Source organism: Schistocerca nitens, chromosome 4, assembly GCF_023898315.1.
Source record: "Schistocerca nitens isolate TAMUIC-IGC-003100 chromosome 4, iqSchNite1.1, whole genome shotgun sequence".
Taxonomy (NCBI): domain Eukaryota; kingdom Metazoa; phylum Arthropoda; class Insecta; order Orthoptera; family Acrididae; genus Schistocerca; species Schistocerca nitens.
Window position 1 is genome coordinate 741,221,212 of NC_064617.1, and position 24,015 is coordinate 741,245,226.

Here is a 24,015-nt window from a genome sequence, read left to right on the forward strand (position 1 = left end):
CCTAATGCTCTCCCTGAAGCTCTCTACAACTTCTGGTTCTTTCAGTTTATCCAGGTCCCATCTCCTTAAATTCCCAGCTTTTGGCACTTTCTTCAGTTTTAATCTATAGTTCATAACCAACAGATTGTGGTCAGAGTCCACATCTGCCCCTGGAAATGTCTTACAATTTAAAACCTGGTTCCTAAATCTCTATCTTACCATTATATAATCTATCTGAAACCTGTCAATATCTCCAGGCTTCTTTCATGCATACAACCTTCTTTTATAATTCTTGAACCAAGTATTAGCTATGATTAACTTGTGCTCTGTGCCAAATTCTACCAGGCGGCTTCCTCTTTCATTTCTTCCCCCCAATCCATATTCACCTACTACGTTTCCTTCTCTCCCTTTTCCTACTACCGAATTCCAGTCATCCACGACTATTAAATTTTCGTCTCCCTTCATTATCTGGATAATTTCTTTTATTTCATCATACATATCATCAATTTCTTCATCATCTGCAGAGCTAGTTGGCATGTAAACTTGTACTACTGCAGTATTCGTGGGCTTCGTGTCTATCGTGGCCACAATATTGCGTTCACTATGCTGTTTGTAGTAGCTTACCCGCACTCCTATTTTTTTATTCTTTATTGAACCTATTCCTGCATTACCCCTATTTGATTTTGTTTTTATAACCCAGTATTCACTTGACCAAAAGTCTTGTTCCTCCTGCCACTGAACTTCACTAAATCCCACTATATCTAACTTTAACCTATCCATTTCCCTGTTTAAATTTTCTAACCTACCTGCCCGATTAAGGGATCTGACATTCCACGCTCCGATCCGTAGAACGCCAGTTTTCTTTTTCCTGATAATGACGTCCTCTTGAGTAGTCCCCGCCCGGAGATCCGAAAGGGGGACTATTTTACCTCCGGAATATTTTACCCAAGAGGATGCCATCATCATTTAACCATACAGTAAAGCTGCATGTCGTCGGGAAAAATTAGGCCGTAGTTTCCCCTTGCTTTCAGCCGTTCGCAGTACCATCACAGGAAGGCCGTTTTGGTTTGTGTTACAAGGCCAGATCAGTCAATCATCCAGACTGAAAAGGCTGCTGCCCCTCTTCAGGAACCACACGTTTGTCTGGCCTCTCAACAGATACCCCTCCGTTGCGGTTGCACCTACGGTACTGCTATCTGTATCGTTGAGGCACGCAAGCCTCCCCACCACCGGCAAGGTCCATGGTTCATGGGGGGGAGGGGGGGTATTATCCTGATGGATCAGATATGTAGGAGTTCCATTAAGCTTAAACAACATACCCAGTTATGTAGTCAAAGGAACCTACACTGCCGGCCGAAGTGGCCGTGCGGTTAAAGGCGCTGCAGTCTGGAACCGCAAGACCGCTACGGTCTCAGGTTCGAATCCTGCCTCGGGCATGGATGTTTGTGATGTCCTTAGGTTAGTTAGGTTTAACTAGTTCTAAGTTCTAGGGGACTAATAACCTCAGCAGTTGAGTCCCATAGTGCTCAGAGCCATTTTTGAACCTACACTCCTGGAAATGGAAAAAAGAACACATTGACACCGGTGTGTCAGACCCACCATACTTGCTCCGGACACTGCGAGAGGGCTGTAGAAGCAATGATCACACGCACGGCACAGCGGACACACCAGGAACCGCGGTGTTGGCCGTCCAATGGCGCTAGCTGCGCAGCATTTGTGCACCGCCGCCGTCAGTGTCAGCCAGTTTGCCGTGGCATACGGAGCTCCATCGCAGTCTTTAACACTGGTAGCATGCCGCGACAGCGTGGACGTGAACCGTATGTGCAGTTGACGGACTTTGAGCGAGGGCGTATAGTGGGCATGCGGGAGGCCGGGTGGACGTACCGCCGAATTGCTCAACACGTGGGGCGTGAGGTCTCCACAGTACATCGATGTTGTCGCCAGTGGTCGGCGGAAGGTGCACGTGCCCGTCGACCTGGGACCGGACCGCAGCGACGCACGGATGCACGCCAAGACCGTAGGATCCCACGCAGTGCCGTAGGGGACCGCACCGCCACTTCCCAGCAAATTAGGGACACTGTTGCTCCTGGGGTATCGGCGAGGACCATTCGCAACCGTCTCCATGAAGCTGGGCTACGGTCCCGCACACCGTTAGGCCGTCTTCCGCTCACGCCCCAACATCGTGCAGCCCGCCTCCAGTGGTGTCGCGACAGGCGTGAATGGAGGGACGAATGGAGACGTGTCGTCTTCAGCGATGAGAGTCGCTTCTGCCTTGGTGCCAATGATGGTCGTATGCGTGTTTGGCACCGTGCAGGTGAGCGCCACAATCAGGACTGCATACGACCGAGGCACACAGGGCCAACACCCGGCATCATGGTGTGGGGAGCGATCTCCTACACTGGCCGTACACCACTGGTGATCGTCGAGGGGACACTGAATAGTGCACGGTACATCCAAACCGTCATCGAACCCATCGTTCTACCATTCCTAGACCGGCAAGGGAACTTGCTGTTCCAACAGGACAATGCACGTCCGCATGTATCCCGTGCCGCCAACGTGCTCTAGAAGGTGTAAGTCAACTACCCTGGCCAGCAAGATCTCCGGATCTGTCCCCCATTGAGCATGTTTGGGACTGGATGAAGCGTCGTCTCACGCGGTCTGCACGTCCAGCACGAACGCTGGTCCAACTGAGGCGCCAGGTGGAAATGGCATGGCAAGCCGTTCCACAGGACTACATCCAGCATCTCTACGATCGTCTCCATGGGAGAATAGCAGCCTGCATTGCTGCGAAAGGTGGATATACACTGTACTAGTGCCGACATTGTGCATGCTCTGTTGCCTGTGTCTATGTGCCTGTGATTCTGTCAGTGTGATCATGTGATGTATCTGACCCCAGGAATGTGTCAATAAAGTTTCCCCTTCCTGGGACAATGAATTCACGGTGTTCTTATTTCAATTTCCAGGAGTGTATTTTAAAAACACTGCTTACTCATATTGCAGGATGTTTTTATATGCGAGTCGTGAAAGAAGATTCCTTAAGGATACAGGTCAAGGTAATCAAATTGCAGTACGTATTTAGACAATAAGGATAATCGTAAGTGGACCTTTTTAGTATCACCAATGTTAGGTAGTAATGATTTTATTTTGTTGACAACGCCGTGTTTTATCGATTTCAGGGAATCTTCGACTGTCACGTCCACTGTCGGGCAAGCGCACCTGACCTCGACCTCACTCTTTTCCCTGTCTTCTACGTCCAGTTTTCAGTCCCTGCACCCCACCCCACCGCAAGGCTCTGGGTCGTGCTTATCTGTAGGACCGCTGTCTCTCCTACCTCGAAGCTTACAGTGGAAACCACTTGCGATAGCTCTACACTAAAAATCTTTCACACAAATGACCACTCCTTACCAGCCTACTTGAGTAAGTTCTGCTGCCTATTTCAGGAATTCAGATTTCATGTAACACTGTGTCCCTCGGACGTGACGTAACTGGCATGGGAACGGTATGGTAGCATAAATACGTGCAAATTTGTTCCCCGAAGTTGTGCTCACGTCTAAAAACGAGGACAAACATGCGGAATACACGTTCATTGAAATTAAACCTCTTACCAGAAAGTATCTTATCTGTGTGATATACAATCCACCAATAGTCGGACAGTTCGCTAGTTTTGAATCTGTACGCACAAGTCTTGAATCTTCGTACGAACACGTAATTGTAACCGCAAATTTGAGCCTAAGTTTTCTAAACAACACTCCTTCTGTATCAAAAGTTACATGCATACTTTCCCGCTCAAACCTTAAACTACTTCCACTTGAGCCCACACACCATACTGCAGACACTCCAAATAGAGTAATTCACACTGACCAGATATCTGCACCTGGATTATCTACTCATTAAGTAATATTCATGGTTTACTCGTTGCAGTGTCCAAAAAACAAGCTGCAGGTGGCTACTTTTAGCGATTTTAATTGCATACAGCTGACGACTATGATATTTCTTGGCGGACAATGGCAGGAAATTACTTTGGCATAAAAGTAAAGTATCTAACTTCAGTGAGAGACCCAATAATTTTTACGATAAATGTGTCGCTCTAAAAATAGTAAAATTAAGGAGAAAACCGGCACCATGGCTTACAGACAACTTCAAACACCTTGTGAGTGTCAGAAACGCAGTACACAAGATATGCAAACAGCACCCAACCTCTGATATTTAAGTCACCGATAAGAAACAATGCAACCAAGCTAGTAAGTGTGTGAGCAATAGCCCACCTGCTAAATAACCACTTTCACGGAAAAACCTATGGGGTCTAGGATTAGGCAAATCCAAATCTTTAACTGAAACTTTACTTCGTGTTGAGGATGTAAATGAGCATTTCGTAACGCCGACACCTTTACTTGACCAAAGCACAAGAGCGCAAACCATCGATTCCCTTGAAGTATCATGCTTGGTACAAATGAATTTTTTTTCCTGCAGCTAGTAGTCAGGCAGTCAACTTCCCTAATTTTTCAGCAGTTACAGGACACAATAACATTACAGAGAACATGATCAATATCCTCCGCTACTTTCCCAAAAAGCTGACATTTTTAACCAATCTCTGACCTCCAGCATCTTCCCAACAGCCAGGAAGCAGGGACTCATAAAACCATTAGCGAAAAGGAATCAGCCAAAAAACCGTCCGACTACAGTTCCACTGCATTCTGCCAGCATTATCCAAGAGTTTGGAATACATACTTTAGGAAAAGGTTACTTATTATTTAACAAAAAAAATGGTTCAAACGGCTCTGAGCACTATGGCGCTTAACTTCTGAGGTCATCAGTCCCCTAGAACTTAGAACTACCTAAACCTAACTAACCTAAGGACATAACACACATCCATGCCCGAGGCAGGATTCGAATCTGCGACCGTAGCGGTCGCGCGGTTCTAGACTGTAGCGCCTAGAACCGCTCGGCCACCCCGGCCGACCAATTATTTAACACCGAATAATCTTTTAGTTGACTACCAATCAGATTTCTTGCAAAATCACAGTACAACGATTGCTCTTATAAAATTGTCTGACCCACTGAAAAAAGCCGTGGACAAACAACAGGCGATTATTATGTGCTTTTTCGATTTCTAAAAAACTTTCAACACTGGTGACTTTGACATTCTACTTTCTAAACTCGTAACTGAATTTTGTTGCAAGTGCTGTACAATAGTTCCACGAGTACCTTACATCACACCAACAGTGTGTAATGAATGGAGCAAAAGGTCGAAATGGAGGGATGTATTAGCAAGGGTCTCACAAGGATTAGTATTCGGCCCATTTCGTTTCTCGTTATATGTTAATGATGTGTCAACTATTCTCACACATTGCAAATCACTTGTACGTGGATAATATTCAGTTATATATCAGTGCAAGTCCAAAAACCCTACGCGCAGCCGTCCAACATGTAAATGCTGATTTACTTGACTTATAAAAGTGGGCACAGAACATAGATTTGAAATTTAACCCATCTAAAACACATGCAGTCTTGGTCGCTCACAAAAGACCTACCATCATTAACCCTAAATAGCAAGAAATAACGTTTCTTCTTCTGCAAAGAACTTGGGGCTAATTCTGGACCATCACTGAAGCTGGGCAGAGATCACAACTGAACTCTGTAAGAATGTGTCAGCGGCACTTCATTCAGAACAGAAATATAAAAAAAAGTATTTTCTTTCCAGCTTAAAAAGAAACTCATGGAGTCACTAGTACTCCCCATACTTGATTATGATAGTGATATGCTCCAACGACTTACGTACGCCAGCTCACACCGGCTGGAACTGGCGATGCATGCTTGCGTATGATACATTTGTGACGAACACTGTTTCGACATATCACTCCTGCTTACGAACAATTATCATGGTTAGGACCGATCAGCTAGAGACTACGATTCCGTACGTTTGCTCTATCGTCTTCTCAATTGTTGCACTTCCTTTATTTACCTTCAGCTCTTACACCACTGTTTGAACACCAGTGCAGAAATACTCGTCATGAACTAAATAAAATCCTCTCTGTACCATTACACAACACTGTTCTGTTCTCTAAATTGTTTTCTCCATCAGGAACCCGACTTTGGAACACTTTTCTTCAAAATAAACGAGAAATTAAATCCCTTCCTAACTTCAAAAGTCAGCTAATGGTCCACCTTCTATTACAATAACCACCTCTCCTATATTTCTGTTTACAGCTAACTGTCTCTAATTCCTCCTCCTACACAGTTATTCTGTCCCCATTGTCATCAGCGTTCTTTAATTAAAATCCGTACATTTTTAACAGCCACTGTCACAGTCATTTCGGTCTCCTCTTCTTTCTTTATCCCTTCCTCTTCTGATAATACTGAACATGACATCAAATGTGCTAAACTCATCTATATCATTCTTCATGCCCTTTCCTGTTACTATTAATATTATTATTATTTTTAGTGTCAATTATTATTACTATTGTTATTATTATTATTATGTTGAATGTTTTGTAATATCTTTGGTATGTGTTTTTCCTTGTCAGGTGTGAGACAGGGCTTTAAGGCTCTAATCTGTTCACGCTAAGTAAGAAATAAATAAATAAATAATACATAAAAATGTTTCTCAGTGAACAATATAAATTGGCGATTAGCCGTAATACCCATTTACAACACTCGAATCATCAACAATGTAAGCACCTGGTGACGGTGAATAGATTAAAAGTATTCGCTCAAGAAGAGGTACTTATAGCTATTACATGTAAGTTGAAGGAGCGTATACTTCTAGGTAGACTACAATCATATGGAAAGAGACAGATGTAATTAATAAGAAATTACGGTGACCAAGCCCCCTCTGTATCGAATTGGACCAATAGTTAGGAAACGGGAGTTCTGAAATAGTCCTGACGTCAATAAGAGGGACAACCGTAGTAGAAAAATTTTCTCTCTCTCCTCTTACGAGATTCAAGGTGAAGAATGTCGTCCTCCATATCTGAAAGTCCTGAAGACCTTGACAAGATCCCCCCTGTCTGTGCCCCATCCTCTCAACAAATTCAATAGTTTTCATAACCGTCATTGTGTCCTGAAAACCATGAGTTCGAATCACAAGGGAGGCGGCGGGACAACATTCGTAATATTTCATTAATGTCAACTGAACTTTTTCGCCTTTGTTAAGATGATATGGAGTGTCCTCAAATCAGAGTGAAGGTTCTGAGTTCTACGACCACAAAGGGGATTCTTATTTTATTTTTATTTCTTCTCACAAACCTAATATATGCACAGTAAACAAGCTATGTTGTGTATATTTGTGGGTTTTTATATTGATAGTTAATAATGGCAATATCACACACACACAAATACAAAGTTGATATTTGTCTAAACATACAATACCGCTCCAACGTTTGTGTTACCAACGATGTAATTCTGTTTGATGATAAACAGTAACAAAATATGAAAGACTTACCGACTGTCATTACAACGTGCCATGACCCCCTTTCTATAGAGGGTTATTTATTTTCAGTTAATTATAACAAAAGGCCTGATATAATTAGACGATATCTGTAGACTCAGCAATATTTTTCATGCTTCTCATATCATTACAGCTGCAAATGTTTATCATTATTTGTAGGTGTGCGTGCATCTGATCTGAGTGAATTGTTTTGATTAGAACGTTGTGACGTATCAGCAACACCAGACTATAAAAAAAAAAAAAAAAAAAAAGCTGCGAGAACTTCATCTGCTACTTTTATTTTATTTTGCTGCCTGCCTAAAGCATTCAATTTATTGTATTCCATATCTTTATATCCACTCCTCTGTTTGTTAACAATTTTGTGTTATATGAAAGTTCATGCGTTTTCTCCTCCGTCCAACAGCGGAGTGAGACGTGTGCTCCTTCTTCTAGCACTCATTGGTATAGCCTTGAACAGCTTGCGAGCCTCGACCTACCAATCAAAACAATTTAAATCACACATCTGTTCACTAGGAAGCCGTAGCGGCAATAGGCGGGTGACCTGAAACCAAACAACGCACTGCATCATGCATCACGGTGTTGGAATAACAATCGTCGGCGAACAGTCAGAATTTGCCAATAGCTGTCTCTGATAAACTGTGTATGCGCGTTGGAGACATTACTTTTGAATACATTGTTTATTTCGGTAAAATGTTTCTGGATTGTAATATGTGTTGCGGGAAAGAAATTTTTCCCGGGATATTACGTAGTAGTCAGATGTACTCGCTTGATATACCGATATGTGGTACCTTAAGACGTACACACATCAGTGTGTTGAATGTTTTTTCTGTGTATCGAACAGTCTTCCCTCAAACATGTCGCAAACTTTACGAAATGACGTCTGTACAGTCGTAATTGTACGAATAATTAGAAGACTGCAAGTGCTATCACTGAATTTCCTAGAAACTTCGCTCAGTGGCAGTGGGGTCAAAATAAGCGAACACGTGTCTCGGCTTACCGAAGATACTCGATCGTATCAGCAAAAACAGCGGTCAGAGTTTTCGAGATATTTTCAGGTACTTTACGTTCGTTTTACAGCGCAATAATATCAGTTGGAATGGTGGCACAGTGGGTAGCCTCACGGGTTCTTAATTTTGCGCCCCGTGTTCGAACCTGATTATTACTTTTACCTTTATTATTCATTGATATATCCATGTCTGTAGAGAATTACTACACGAATCTTTTGCAGTGTATACTGATGTAAAGTTGTCCTTATTCATCTCTAATTATGTCAGAGGAATTAATTTAAGAAAAATTAAAAAAATATCTGAAGTTGTTTTCGATGAAATTCCTGTAGTATATCTTGATTAATAATCAACTACAAGCGCCAGTATTCGGAAAAGTGATCCGTTATGCATGATTTGCCGCGAAATTATTGCCAATGCGCGAAATCTTCGCCAGTGTTAACGACGTTACTCTCCCGAGTGAGTTTCATACGAAGAAATGTCACTGTGGCAAACCTTCCTTAGTGTGAAACTCGTGATGTTCGGAATATCTACGTTTCGAATCTTTCTACGATCGGTATCATCCAAGGGAATATACCAGTTCTTCCCTAAGAATATACATACTAATAAAATACAAGAATTAATATGAAAATTGATGTAAGAATGAAATACCAGAATATGAGAATTTAAAAAGATTGTAACCTCCCAACATACAACATAATAATAAAATATGTGTCACACTTTTTATTAAATCCAGTTTTAATTTTACAATTAACAGAATGCACCTTTATACCCAACTTTGATAAGAAAAAATCATGTAGTAACCTTCTAAGGATATGGGTAGATAAATGAAAACAATAAAAATAAAATAAAATGAAAAAAAATAATCATGTTACGAACACAGGGCGCAAAACTGGAAAAGCTGCTACGCTCACAAATGAGCCACCGTTGCAGGTGATGACATCTCGCAATAAGAGGCTCATACAGTACCTCGACGATTCCTCGAAAATTTTGACAGTCGTTTTTTCAGAAACGGTCGAGTATCTTCGGATAAGCCGAGACATGAGTTCGCTTATTTTGACTCCTCATCATCTGCGTGAAGTTCCTGGAAAATCGGGTGATGGCACTTGCCGTGTTCTCCTCGTAAGTGGACATCTGTCAGTGTACACTACCTGTTTTGCGTTCACACTTCAACACTTAACCTGCTGCCCAGCGGAAAATAAGCATTAAAGGCTTGATATTGCCACATACACTTGAAGGTACTAACGAACCCTCTAACCAACATAGAACTTGTAATAGCTATGATTATTAATCTGCAAATGATGTAAACACTGACGTGATGTTGTTCAGTGCACTGCACTTATACAAACTACACCCCATATTAGCAAATTCATTCTACCACGGCACCACAGTCCAAAATAATTTACAACTGTAATATAGAACATGGGTGATAAGAATATGATCGGTAAAGGAAGTGAGTGAATGCCGTTCTTCTTTCAAAACTAACCTGACAGAATTACGAGGAGATCTGCAAACTGTAGAACCCTACCGGAAAGCAACCCAGATTAATGTTTGAACACAGAAGTTAGATCGCGAAATTGTGCTCATCATACTGATGTTAAAAATATTCTTTAAAGAGACGAGCTCCGTGTAATCGTACACTATCGTCTTCTGGATTGAAGTCACTACCCGTTGTTTGGAGAGAAACACAGAGCAGTCTTTTTTAAGAATTGAAATGCACTGACTGGCAAAAAAAGTCAAGTACCCAGAAGATATGATCGCATGTCAAGATAACCTCGTACACGTATACGCTCTTGTCGGGTATATAAATGATTACAATTGTTCGTATTTAGTGTTATAGGCCTGGTAGGGTATGAAAGGGATGTGAACAGCCTCAGATGTTGTGTGGTCAAAGTACACACAGATGCAGCGTAGTCGTGTGCGACAGTGTTATCACCACCTGACAAAGTTTGAAATGAGGTTCACTGTGGGTCTCCATTTGGCCGTAGGGTCGTATCATACAATATCAAGATTTGCAGGGCATTCAGATGTGACAGTGGCCCGATGTTCGGCTGCCTGGGGAAGCGATAGCAGGTAAACACGTTGTCAAGTACCCAGTCGACCACAAGGGACAGTCGGATTATTGTGCACCAAGAAAATCGTAATATCTTCGCATATTCACCATTTTACTTCTGTTCAGCAGGCATGTAACTAGAGTTCACAGATAGTTATGAAACAATTTGTGAATTACTGTCGCGCATGAAGATGACGGTTAAGTTACTAAAACTGCCAATGAGAACTGAATACTTCCATTGCGTTATGTTCTGCAGCTACATATTTTGTCCAGCAGTATAAAAACTATAATACAATAAAATATTTGCATTATTCATGAAGATGCAGCTGCCTTACCGATTCCTTTTGGGCAACCGGCACTATGTCTGTATCAGGAACGGTATTCACACAGGCGACAGCCACGTAATCGATATTAGTTCCCTCTCAAAGCTTTGGGCGATTGTTAGCAAACAGAATCATACTGTAAAAAAATACAAGTGGGGATTGGAGGATTGGCCAGGAGTTAATCGGTATTTATGGATCAAGACACACTTTATTTCTGCGATACTTATCAAAGGGTCTCCAATCTTTCGTTGTGTAATTAACGGAGTAAAGTTTTGGAATAAACTTACACTCCATTCATAATACTTCGTCTTTCGTAAACTGTTCAGAAACGTTGCTTTATAAAATGTGTTTCACCATCGGAAACGACAAAAGTAACAGAAGGTATCAAAATGGGAAGCATTGAAGTAACAACTTTCCGGTATGTAGAAAGTATGAAAGATTAAGTACCATAAACGGGATAAACTTACAGAGACATCCAAAACCTTTATGACTGAACCGATAAATGCACAAAGAAAGACTGAAGACACTCTGATAAGTATGACAAAAATAAGGTATATCCTGCCCCAGAAACACCGCTTTACTCATGACCAATTTTCACTTGTATTTTTAGCCGGCCGAAGTGGCCGTGCGGTTAAAGGCGCTGCAGTCTGGAACCGCAAGACCGCTACGGTCGCAGGTTCGAATCCTGCCTCGGGCATGGATGTTTGTGATGTCCTTAGGTTAGTTAGGTTTAACTAGTTCTAAGTTCTAGGGGACTAATGACCTCAGAAGTTGAGTCCCATAGTGCTCAGAGCCATTTGAACCATTTTGAACTTGTATTTTTACAGAAGGATTTCGTTTGCTAACAGTCACCCGGACCTCTGAGAGGAAACTAATATCGATTACGTGGCTGTCCCCTGTCTAGATATCGTTCCTGATACAGACGTAGCGCGGATTAGGGGGTCTATATGAAACGAGTACGTAGAGGCAGTTGAGTCACCATATATATATTGAACCGACAATAATTTAATTATATCTGGTTCCGCTTGAAAATGAGCCGTGATCGAAACCTTTAGCAATAAATAACAATATAAAAAAGAAGCTCTGGTTGACTATCATTACAACGAATTTCAATTAATGTGAATGTTTATATTAAATATTGGCTATCTTGAGATAATAAATTATTGAATGAACCGAGGAGCTATATTTCTTCAAATGTTTAATCTAAGAGATTTTGTGCCGCTGGGTAAAGACGTACCGCAACACACAGAGATACTGCACCTTAGGAAACTGCCTCTGTCGAATTTTTAATACTTGATATCGGGTTCCGACAACTGCCTCTTTCCAAGGGACACCACTGTTTTTCACGATTTATTTTATACTGGCGTCCACAATTAAAGCAATAAAGCGCTATTTCCCCGTCCTGTGTCTAATTCACGATATACTCATACAAACTGTCACGGATGACTGTACGATCGTACAGTCCGGTCAACGGACAACCAGGTCAGTGATGACGTCAGGGCATTATCAAACGGGGCAGTGTTAACCGGGTTGTCCCACATCCACAGTCGATGTGTACACAGTCACAGACGGTGCGGTATGACACAGAGAAGTCGCCTACCAGATTCTCTGCGGTGGAGGGCCATTTGTTGTTTCTCGGATGTGGTGACATTTTATAGAGACTGAAATTGTATCCCGAAGACCAGGACAAGGCCGTTCACGTGTGGCATCAGAAAGAGAGGACCGTTATTTAACTGTAGAGGCACGACGGTACCGTCTCAGTACTGCAAGACAATTGGCATCTGCCCTCGCGGCATCCACTGGACGTGTTGTATCGAGGCAAACACTTTACTGAAGGCTTAGACAGAGTAGCCTTTATTGTCGGAGACCTGCTGTATGTGCACCTCTGACGCATCTTCACAGAACGGAACGTCTAGAGTGGAGTCACCGACATGCCACACGGACGGTCGAACAATGGGCCAATGTTCTTTCCACATATGAGTCCCGATTTGGTCTGGAAAGTGATTCTCGACGGATTCACATCTGGAGGAAACATGGAACCCGATTTCAGGACCAAAACATTTAGGAAAGAAACCGATATCAAAGAGGATCCCTAACGATGCGGTCAGGGATAGTGTTGACCACTCGAACACTTTCTCATGAAGTTGTATGGGTGAATCGGCAAAGTTTAACTCCTGTCAGGTATCGTGACGATATCTTGGGACATCATGTGCGGTTGTTGCGAGGTGCTGTGGGCCGAGTCTTCGTACTGATGGACGATAATGCTCGATCTCATAGAGCACACAGGTAGTTGATGTTTTCTTGGAAGATATTACACGCATGACGTGGCCTGCTCGTTCTCCCGATTTGAATCACCTAGAACCTGCGTGGGATGCAGTAGGGAGACGGGTCGCATCACGTCAGTATCCACCAACCATTTACCAGGGCTTGCGAACAGCTTGCATGAGGAATGGTCGTTATTGCCTCAACGTGAGATTGATGACATCATTCCTAACATGCCCCTCCTTCTAATGTGATTAAAACACATCTGCTACTACTTCATGAACCAAAGTTGCACTAGTCCGAAAATACGTCTGTTGATCGGCAGCTTAGTGTCCCGTTTGTAGCGCCTAGTGGAAAGTTTCATTCTTGCGAAGAGTGCGTGCGGTACAGACGTGACTCTTAACCTTACACACACACACACACACAGGAGCGCGCGCGCTCGCGCGCACACACCCGACCTTCATGAAATTTCTGTACACAGTACTCGATTATATTGCCCTCTTTGCAATTGAAGCAAGGGCACATCTAAATGCGTTGGGCTCGCGGTCCTGTTCCTCGAACGCGCGACAGCACCGTCTGCCATCTGCCACTCTATTGAGTGTGGTGTAGTTATCTCTATGTGTAGAAATAAATGTGTTGATTTTGGGGATGGGAAAACCGTGGCATCCACATTTGTGGGAGAGGGAGTGGTAACGTATAAGCATAAATTTTGAACGTCTGGGGCATTTTCAACAATAATTATTACACAGAAGTATTACTATCTGCAACAAAAAAAAATTACCATAGGACTAAGACACCCACAGCACCTCTTTGCACAGGGGTTGGGTGGGTGACAGAAAAAAGTGAAATATATGCGTAGTTCTGGAAGGCGTGGAGAAATCTTAGACAGAATTACAGTGTAATACACAGATAACTTACTATAGGGGATGTCGCATTTATCTTTACTTGTTGATCAGTCTGGTGTGACAGCTGAAGATAGCAGAACGAAAACCGAAGTTTTAAATTTCACGTTCAAGTGATTGTTCATGCAGGAGAATCGTACAACCATACTGTCGTTTTATCATCGAACAGACTCGCTTATCGACGACACATATAAGCATCCTTAGCGTAGAGAAACACCTGAGGGAGATGGAGACAGATAAATCACCAAGTCCAGATGGAATTCCAATTCAATTTTCCAAAGAGTATTCCACGGCATTGGTCCCTTGTATTGTACTGTATTGTATTGAAGCTAGAAACGACGGAGAGGCTTCGTCCCCGCCGTAGCCCTCAGTGGTTCACAACCCCACAACACGCTACAGCAGTCCACTCACCACCCGCCGCTCCTCACCGAGTCCCCGGGGTTCTTGTGCAGTTCGGCCCCCAGTGGACCCCCCCCCCACCCTCCCCAAAAGAACGGACCCACAAAATTACAGACCAGCAGGAGTGGCCGTTCGGTTCTAGGCGCTACAGTCTGGAACCGAGCGACCGCTACGGTCGTAGGTTCGAATCCTGCCTCGGGCATGGATGTGTGTGATGTCCTTGGGTTAGTTAGGTTTAATTAGTTCTAAGTTCTAGGCGACTGATGACCTCAGAAGTTAGGTCGCATAGTGCTCAGAGCCATTTGAACCATTTGAACAGACCAACATCCCTAACATCGATCTGCTGCAGAATCCTTGAACATATTCTCAGTTCGAATATCATAATTTTTCTTGAGACCGAGAAGTTTATCTCCACGAATTAACATGTTTTTAGATAGCATCGTTCGTGTGAAACTCAGTTGCCTTTTTCTCACATGATACACTGCGAACTATGGATGAAGGGCAACATGCAGATTTCGTAATTCTAGATCTCCGGATAGCGTTTTAAACGATGTACCCTCAGGCTCTTAAAGAAGGTAAGAGCATATGGAATAGCTGTAGAATATGTTAGTGGCTCGAAGACTTCTTAAGTTATAGAACCCAATATGTTGTCCTCGGCGCGAATGTTCATCAGAGACAAGGATACCGTCAGGAGTGGCCCAGTAGCGATAGTATTCTGTTTATACAAAAATGATTTGGCGGGCAGGTGGGCAGCAATCTGCGGTTGTTTGCAGATGATGCTGTGGTGTACAGTAAGGTGTCGAAGTTGAGTGATAGTAGGAGGATACAGGATGATACAGACAAAATTTTTAGTTGGTGTGATGAAAGGCAGCTAGCTCTAAATGTAGAAAAATGTAAGTTAATGCGGATGAGTAGGAAAAACAAACCCGTAATGGTCGGATACAGCATTAGCAAATGGCTCTGAGCACTGTGGGACTCAACATCTCAGGTCATCAGTCCCCTAGACTTAGAACTACTTAAACCTAAGGACATCACACACATCCGTGCCCGAGGCAGTATTCGAACCTGCGACCGTAGCAGCAGCGCGGTTCCGGACTGGAGCGTCTAGAACCGTTCGACCACCGCGGCCGGCACAGCATTAGCAGTGTCTTACTTGACGCAGTCAGGTCGTATAAATATCTGAACGTAACGTTGCAAAGTGATATGAAATGGAACGAGCACGTGAGGATTGTGGTAGGAAAGGCGAATAGTCGATTTCGGTTCATTGGCAGAATTCTAGGAAAGTGTGGTTCATCTGTTAAGGAGGCTGCATATAGGGCGCTACTTGTGCTCGAGTGTTTGTGGTCCGTAGTAGATCGGATTAAAAGAAGACACTGAAGCAATTCGACGGACTGGCAGATAGTTACTGGTAGTTTCGAACAACACGCCACTATTACGGAGATGCTTTGGGAACTCAAATGGGAATCTCTGGAGGGAAGTCGACGTTCTTTTCGAGGAACATTACCGACAAAAATTTAAAGAAACCGTATTTGAAGTTGACTGCAGAACGACTCTGTTGCCTCCAGCATACATTGTGTATAATAACCACGAAGATCAGGAGAAATTAAGGCTCATGCGGAGGTGTTAGACACTCGTTCTTTCTTCACTCTGTTTGCGAGTGGAACAGCAAATGAAGCGACTTGTAGGGCTACACGTACCCTCCGTCAAGCGCCGTGAAATGAATTGCCGAATGTGGATGTAGATGTAGATATCTTGATCACCCCAAATAACTCTTTGTCCAAATGCAGTAAAAAGTATATCAAACAAACGATGCTTAGTAGCCACAGAGACATTAATCAGCACGGTTGCCTTTCTCGTCAATACCGGCACTTCTTTTTTAAATAGCATCCTACATTTTTGTTCTATAATTCGCCTTATTTTCTCAAGACCTGTTCACAGACATATCGCAGTGTACTGTTCACGTAAATACAGGGTGAGTCACCTAACATTACCGCTGGATATATTTCGTAAACCACATCAAATACTGACGAATCGATTCCACAGACCGAACGTGAGGAGAGGGGCTAGTGCAATTGGTTAATACAAACCATAAAAAAATGCACGGAAGTATATTTTTTAACACAAACCTACGTTTTTTTAACTGGAACCCCGTTAGTTTTGTTAGCACATCTGAACATATAAACAAATACGTAATCAGTGCCGTTTGTTGCATTGTAAAATGTTGGTTACATCCGGAGATATTGCAACCTAAAGTTGACGCTTGGGTACCACTCCTCCGCTGTTCGATCGTGTGTATCGGAGAGCACCGAATTACGTAGGGATCCAAAGGGAACGGTGATGGACCTTAGGTACAGAAGAGACTGGAACAGCACATTACGTCCACATGCTAACACCTTTTTATTGGTCTTTTTCACTGACGCACATGTACATTACCATGAGGGGTGACGTACACGTACACACGTGGTTTCCGTTTTCAATTACGGAGTGGAATAGAGTGTGTCCCGACATGTCAGGCCAATAGATGTTTAATGTGGTGGCCATCATTTGCTGCACACTATTGCAATCTCTGGCGTAATGAATATCGTACACGTCATAGTACATCTGGTGTAATGTCGCCGCAGGCTGCCCCAATACGTTGTTTTCATATCCTCTGGGGTTGTAGGCACATCACGGTACACATTCTCCTTTAACGTACCCCACAGAAAGAAGTCCAGAGATGTAAGATCAGGAGAACGGGCTGGCCAATTTATGCTTCCTCCACGTCCTATGAAACGCCCGTCGAACATCCTGTCAAGGGTCAGCCTAGTGTTAATTTCGGAATGTGCTGGTGCACCATCATGCTGATACCACATACGTCGACGTGTTTCCAGAAGGACATGTCCCTGCAGATGCTGCTCGCCGACCGTGGCCCGTGTTTGTTACAACACGTAACTGAACGTCGGAGGTTTCAAGCGTCAACTTTAGGTTACAATATCTCCGGATGTAATTGACATTTTACAATGGAACAAACGGCACTGATTACGTATTTGTTTATATGTTCAGATGTGCTAAAAAACTAACGTGGTTCCATTAAAAAAACGTAGGTTTGTGTTAAAAAACATACTTCCGTGCATTTTTGTATGGTTTGTATTAAACAATTACACTAGCCCCTCTCCTCACGTTCGGTCTGTGGAATCGGTTCGTCAGTATTTGATGTAGTTTACAAAATATATCCAGCGGTAACGTTAGGTGACTCACCCTGTATAACGTTACTAACTGTATTAGGGCACAGTGCAGGTACCCTGAGTAATTTCCGGGTGGGAAGGTGTGTCGAACCCCGGCACGAATCCGCCTGGCGGATTAGTGTCGGGATCCGGTGTGCCGGCCAGTCTGTGGATGGTTTTTAAGGCGGTTTTCAATCTGCCTCGGCGAATGCGGGCTGGTTCCCCTTATTCCGCCTCAGTTACACTATGTCGGCGATTACTGCGCAAACACTTTCTCCATGTACGCGTACACCATAATTAGTCTACCTCGCAAACATTGGGGTTACCCTTGTCTGGTGTAAGAAGGTTCCCAGGTGGGTCCACTGGGGGCCGGATTGCACAATAACCATGGGTTCGGTTTAGGGCAGTGGTGGGGTGCGTGGACTGCTATAGCCTGTTGTGGGGTTGTGAACCACTGAGGGCTACGGTGGGGACGAAGCCTCTCCGTCGTTGCTAGGTACCCAGTTCCATACACTACAATAAAACACAATGTCCTGAGTAACGCAACTCGTCCACATCCTGGAGTTGACAGTAAACAAACCGAAACACAAGGAAGATGCACACTGATCATTCTATCAGCTGCCTTTACTTGAAAGTTTGTGTGAACACAATGGACACCAACAAAGAGAAGGTAGATATGCTGCTCATCTATGGAGAATGCAGACGGTTGAATGAACGACCGTTGTCCTAGTGGTATCCCATGCACATGCACTGTGTGCTAGTGTAGGAGAATCAAAGCCAAATTTGTGTTACGTTTGTAATAACGAAATGTTTACATGAAGAATATTACGTGATACTATTCTGCATACGTCTTGAAGTGAAGAAGTGGATGACCGCATAAACTGGTATACTCTGTTCGATCATGTCTCGTGAGGCCCAACGCTACCTACTGACAGCCGCGTCATCCTCTGCCGATAGATGCCGCTGGTTTTGGATATGGAAGGGCATGTGATCAGCACATCATTCTCCTGGTCTTCGTAAGTTTTCGTGATCAGAGCCGCTACTTCTCAGTCAAGTAGCTCCTCAATTGGAGTCACAAGGGCTGACTGCATCCCGCTTGCCAACAGCGCTCGGCGCAACCGGACTGTGACCCACCCAAATGCTAGCCAAGGCCAACAGCGCTAAACTTCGTTGATCTAGCGGGATCCAATGATACCGCTTCGGTAAGGCCGCTGGAGAACAAAAAAGTACACGGCGCTGTTTAAAAAGGATGTACTGCTATTGATATCTTTGTACCGAAAAAAAGTTGCAAGACCGGAAGTCATGCTGGTCTATGTCCCACAGGTAGCTAAACATCGTTTGCTTGATACATTTTTTTTTAAATTTTGCATCTAGACAAAAATTTATTTGTGTTGGTGAGGACAAATTGTGGCCAACAGCCCTGCTGCAGTGCTAGAGTCCGCACAAGATATGTTAACCAATGCGCAGTGACCAATCTTCGTCCAAAACCCTGGGCAAGTTCATTCGTTTGTTTGGGAGGGGAGGCCAACAAGTGTTTATTATTTTTTATTTGCTTGTAGATTTATATATGTTCTTTATGACGTGCCTATCATTTCGTTAATCGTCATAGTTTTTGTGATATATACGAGGAAACAAGAACATTACATGAAATTCGAAAAAAAAAATTCCAATGATAAATAGGGGTCGCTGTGATTTTGCGTTCGATTCATGTTGCTTAGTATGTTGCTGTGTATGAAATTTAGCTAACATATTGAATTTTTCTTTAGACGTGGGTGGAGGTCTCCATCTGTCACCAACCTCAAGAAAATTGGTCTGACGCAGCACACTCATTTGAGATCTCGCCACGCCAGAGATAAAGCCAGAGCGAAATATTCACAACATTTGTCATATTTCGTAAACGGTTTGAAATATCGATATGTGATTTTGGCAGCTGATAGCACACAAAGAGGAGAGTATTTTCCCATATGGTTATTATGTAGAACTTCATTATCTATCGTGTTATTATAATAACTACAAACTTTTTGAAGAATGTAATTTCTAAGCGCCATCGTTAGCTGATGAAACGAGAAATGCTATGAGGCTCGAAATGACGTAAATGAAGACATAACACGAGTATTTTCATAAGATACTGACCTTACGTTTCCTCATTTCCTCACTTAATAAACCATTGTTTCAGAATTCTTCCACAAATGTGTCTCCACAATTTAGTGAGGTGAGACTGTGTAAACTCCGCTGTGTCTTGGCAAAGGAATCAAATTTCAACATGACAACAAGAGAAATGCGTATGTTTACCTCAAAATTTGCCACTCATGACAATTCTCTTGAAGTTACAATTGGTTACCAAGTCAGACGAAAGTAAATCGCTGCATTTACAGCGGAATTCTTTTTAGATACTAAACAACCAGACATGACAGATCTTTTTGAATGGTCACCTTGCAAGTGTGGTTATGGAGGGCCCCACTTAATATTTACAAAAAAAGTGAGTATAGGCTTCAGTTTAGGTCGGCACTTCCCCTCCAGCAATCGGCATTTCCCCTCCAGTACTGACATTTACCCCTCGAGCACCTGCCCACAGCCTATACCACTAATACTCTCCCCATACACGCCCTGCCAACTGCACATCTACCGGTCAAAGTATTCTGAGCGCGCTCTAACAGCAGCTCTCGTCAGATCACCTAAGTTAAGCGCCATTGGGCTTGGCTAGGAATTGGATAGATTACCATTCGAGTGTGCCGAGCGCTGTTGGCAAGCGAGGTGCACTCATCACTTGTAAGGCCAATTAAAGAGCTGCCTGACTGAGAAGTAGCGGCTTTGGGCAGAAAAACTGACAATGGCAGGGAGAGCAATATGTTGACCACATGCCCCTCCATTTCTGCATCCAGTGACGCCTATAGGATGAGGATGACATGGCAGTCAGTCGACCCCTCAAGGCCTGTTCTAATGGAGAGAGGGAGAGAGAGAGAGAGAGGAGGACATAAATGGCACGCTCTATGTAAGAAATGATGATGTAAACAGAATGAAAGTGACATGTAAAACTAATCGAAAAGAATTCCCTTCACCATCAGACCAACAATTTTCAGAGTCGTTAGACTGTTTAATGACACAAATAGTATGGAAGTTGATTTGGATTAAACACGTTACAATTCATTTGAGGAATCTCCAGTGGTCAGTATTTTAGCTCGTACATTATTTCCGTGCGTTTTTCTATACACAAGCGTTCGATTTTTAGCCTGTGTATACAAGGATGTATGGAAATAATGTAGGAGCCAAAGTTCTAACAATTGAAGAGGCTTTAAAAGAAATGAAAAGCGTCTGGTTTGGATTAAACTTTATACAGTTGCAAAAGATGGAACACTTCCCATATTACTTATAAAAGTGCAACGACAGAAGACTGCCATGAAAAACAAAAATACAGCCTGATTAGTTACATTCCACACCTAGAATGTGTGTAGGATCGGATAGGAGTAATGAAAAAACAATCGAAAACAACGAATCCAAAGTATTCGGACTTGTTGGGCTGATTGGTTACAGACTCATAGAGCTAGTTGCGGGGTTAGGGGTGGGTTCAAAATGGCCCTGAGCACTATGGGACTTAACATCTGAGGTCATCAGTCCCCTAGAACTTAGAGCTACTTAAACCTAACTAACCTAAGGACATCACACACATCCATGCCCGAGGCAGGATTCGAACCTGCGACCGTAGCGGTCACGCGGTTCAAGACTGAAGCGCCTAGAACCGCACGGCCACACCGGCCGGCTATGTGTATTGGTCATCTACATTTTACATATTACTTCGCAGTCTTAATTCATGCTATGGGATACTGAAACAGCTATCCAGAAGATTTTATTACACCTCTAATAGCTTCAAAACACGCCACTGTTCTCGTAGGAACCGTCATTAACTGATTAAGCTCAACAAAATAGCGTTCTGAAACACATCGCAGTACACAGCTACCCGCAGTGTCAAGCACACGCTTCGAGTGGTTCGACTACAAACTGGTAGAGAACTCAAAGAAAAAAATGCAAGGATAATCTGCAGGAGAAATTGTTGAACAAGTCAAGAAATAAAGAGGAAGAGGAGAGTACAAGAAAGCAAAGGGAGATGAAGTTAGAGATGAGCAAGAGGTAGAACAGGTTGTAACAACAGCTTTGGAGAAGAAATGACATGAGAAGCTTCTGATAGGTACGTACGGTTAGTGGGTGGTGTGACGCGTGCAGGCTGGGACATACGCCGCGGCATGGTGTCGGCTCTGGATGCCTTCCAACGGAGCAGCACGGGAGGCGGCGGGCGGCGTCTTCCGCCGCTAAGCGAAGACAGAAACAGGAGACTTGAGCGAAGCGCCGCACGTGACCAGAAATAGCAACAAGGACGCGCCGCTCGCGGGTTCATGAAATCAGTGTTAAGTAACGGCTGCAGCGTCCACTCGTTCGGCCGATCCTGCACTCGGCATCACGCATCTGCACTTTACAGAAGCCCATCTCGGAAAATTAATGCGGTTATAAACTTTTAAAGTTAACTAGATATGGCTAGATGATACTTCGAATGCATTATTTCATTTGATGCGTTAAGAGGATACACCAGTAGAAATTTTTTGAACTTGTTGCTCTCGTAATCTACTCATAAAGAAGTATGATTGGGCGTTAAAGTCTTAACACAATAAATCAAGAATGAAAGTTAGCAACTGTGTATATGTTATGAGGTATTACAACTCATGGCGCGCAAATTACTCAGACTATATTCATCCAGTATTTGAGAAAGCGAGCACTCGACGATTGTCAGTAATCTTAACACATGATTCTAAAGCTCTTCGAATTTCTTTGTCACTGATATCCCCCCCCCCCCCCGACACACACACACATACACACACACACACACACACACACACACACACACACAAAATAATGAAAGAAAAACAAATTTATTGTTTGTTAGACTTTCGCTGTTCATCAGGCATTAAAGCGTTATATGTTTGTGTATGTGAAACGTATGTATGAATAAGTCGAATGTGTAAAAGAAATCTCTATATGTGGCTGTAAATTTATTTCGATATATAGCATTTTTTCTTTTCTTTCTTATGAAATAATCTGAATTGTCAAATCAGAACAATAACTTTATTTTATCGTAGCCAGAGATTGTAATTAAAGAACCACATTCCTAGAAATACCAATTCTTTTTTTTTTTTTATTTTGGCAAATGAAACTAGCTGTCTCCATTTTTCCCTTCCGCATACTTGCGTCTTTTTCTGTCTGATCTCGATCTGTGAACATGTTAGCGGGAATCCCCTGTTACTAAGCGGAAACAGATTATATTGCAACCGCCCTAGTTTCTTGCATAATGAATGCAATTTAGTACGTACATGAAATGCATTCGCCGTTGCGAATACGAGCAACTATCAGCTATATATGGGAAAGGCGACAAGAACACTAAGATAATTTAAAGGGGAAGTCGTTCGAGTGCAAATCCTTAAGAGCGATAAGAATGAGGGATAGGAGATAACACGGATTTCATATTTTTTTTATTTTTCTGTATTATAACCGTTCGTTGGTCTGTACATGTAGATGCTCATTATCGTGGAAGGTGAACACGAGTGAATTATGTGTGTGGCGGTGTGTGTGTGTAGGATGAGGGGAGGGGGCGGGGGAGCGGTCAAAAAAGACGATGTGGAGATATCCTGCAAAGATTCGTCAGTAATGGGGGAGAGCATGTAGAGGACCGTACGTAGACAGTTGTGAAAGAGGCATTCTGAAATCTGTCCTCGAAGCCGTATGAACATGTGGTGCTTTGCATGAGGGTAGTGTGAAGTCTGGAACAACAGCAAGAGCTCAGGGATAACCATCAGTACTGGAACAAAGTTCGTGTTGCACCACTTTTGATATCATATTAAGTGACTAATTAATTAAATTAATCAGTCCCTCCACCACCTCGAAAAGTGGAGCTAAATTCAAATTTTCGTGGTAAATTCGAATTTTCGCGGCGCATTCAAATGTTAATTACATTGCATTGCAGAGGACATTATAATAATGATGATAATAATAATAATCTTTATTTATAAAAATTTAATTTGCGTATCGCTTGTGTAGAAGGCTTTAGGGTACTCTCTTTATTTCACTATCTTTCGAATACTGGTGCAGGGTAAGTATGACGTCACTATCCATGCAGTAAAATTCAAATTTTTTCCTCTGGCTCTAAAGTTTAGTAGCTGGGGAGGGGTAGCTGCCATTGGTCATGCGCTAGAGGGTAGCTCTAGCCAGTCTCGTCAACAATTGCTAGTTATAGAGAGAATATCTTCGCATTAGAGCGTTATTCCAGTAGATGTAGCGAACGGCCCAACATGGGAGGAATGGGTAACAATAATAGGACAACAAACCATCCCTGAAGTACAGGAAGAGCGGCCTTCTGCCGGTCTTAGGTACGGAAAGCTGACTAAAGCCGGAAAGAAGTT

General features: G+C 43.0%; 1 protein-coding gene across 1 annotated transcript in view; it reads right to left on the reverse strand.

Annotated features, from left to right (window-relative positions):
* Nucleotides 1-21,892, reverse strand: part of LOC126252982 (ATP-dependent translocase ABCB1-like) — a 251,623-nt gene extending 229,731 nt beyond the window's left edge. Inside the window, exon 1 of the mRNA XM_049954010.1 lies at nt 21,764-21,892. The gene's annotated coding sequence lies outside the window, so the exon portion shown is untranslated. The remainder of the gene's footprint in view (nt 1-21,763) is intronic.
* Between the last annotated feature and the right edge of the window lie 2,123 nt (nt 21,893-24,015).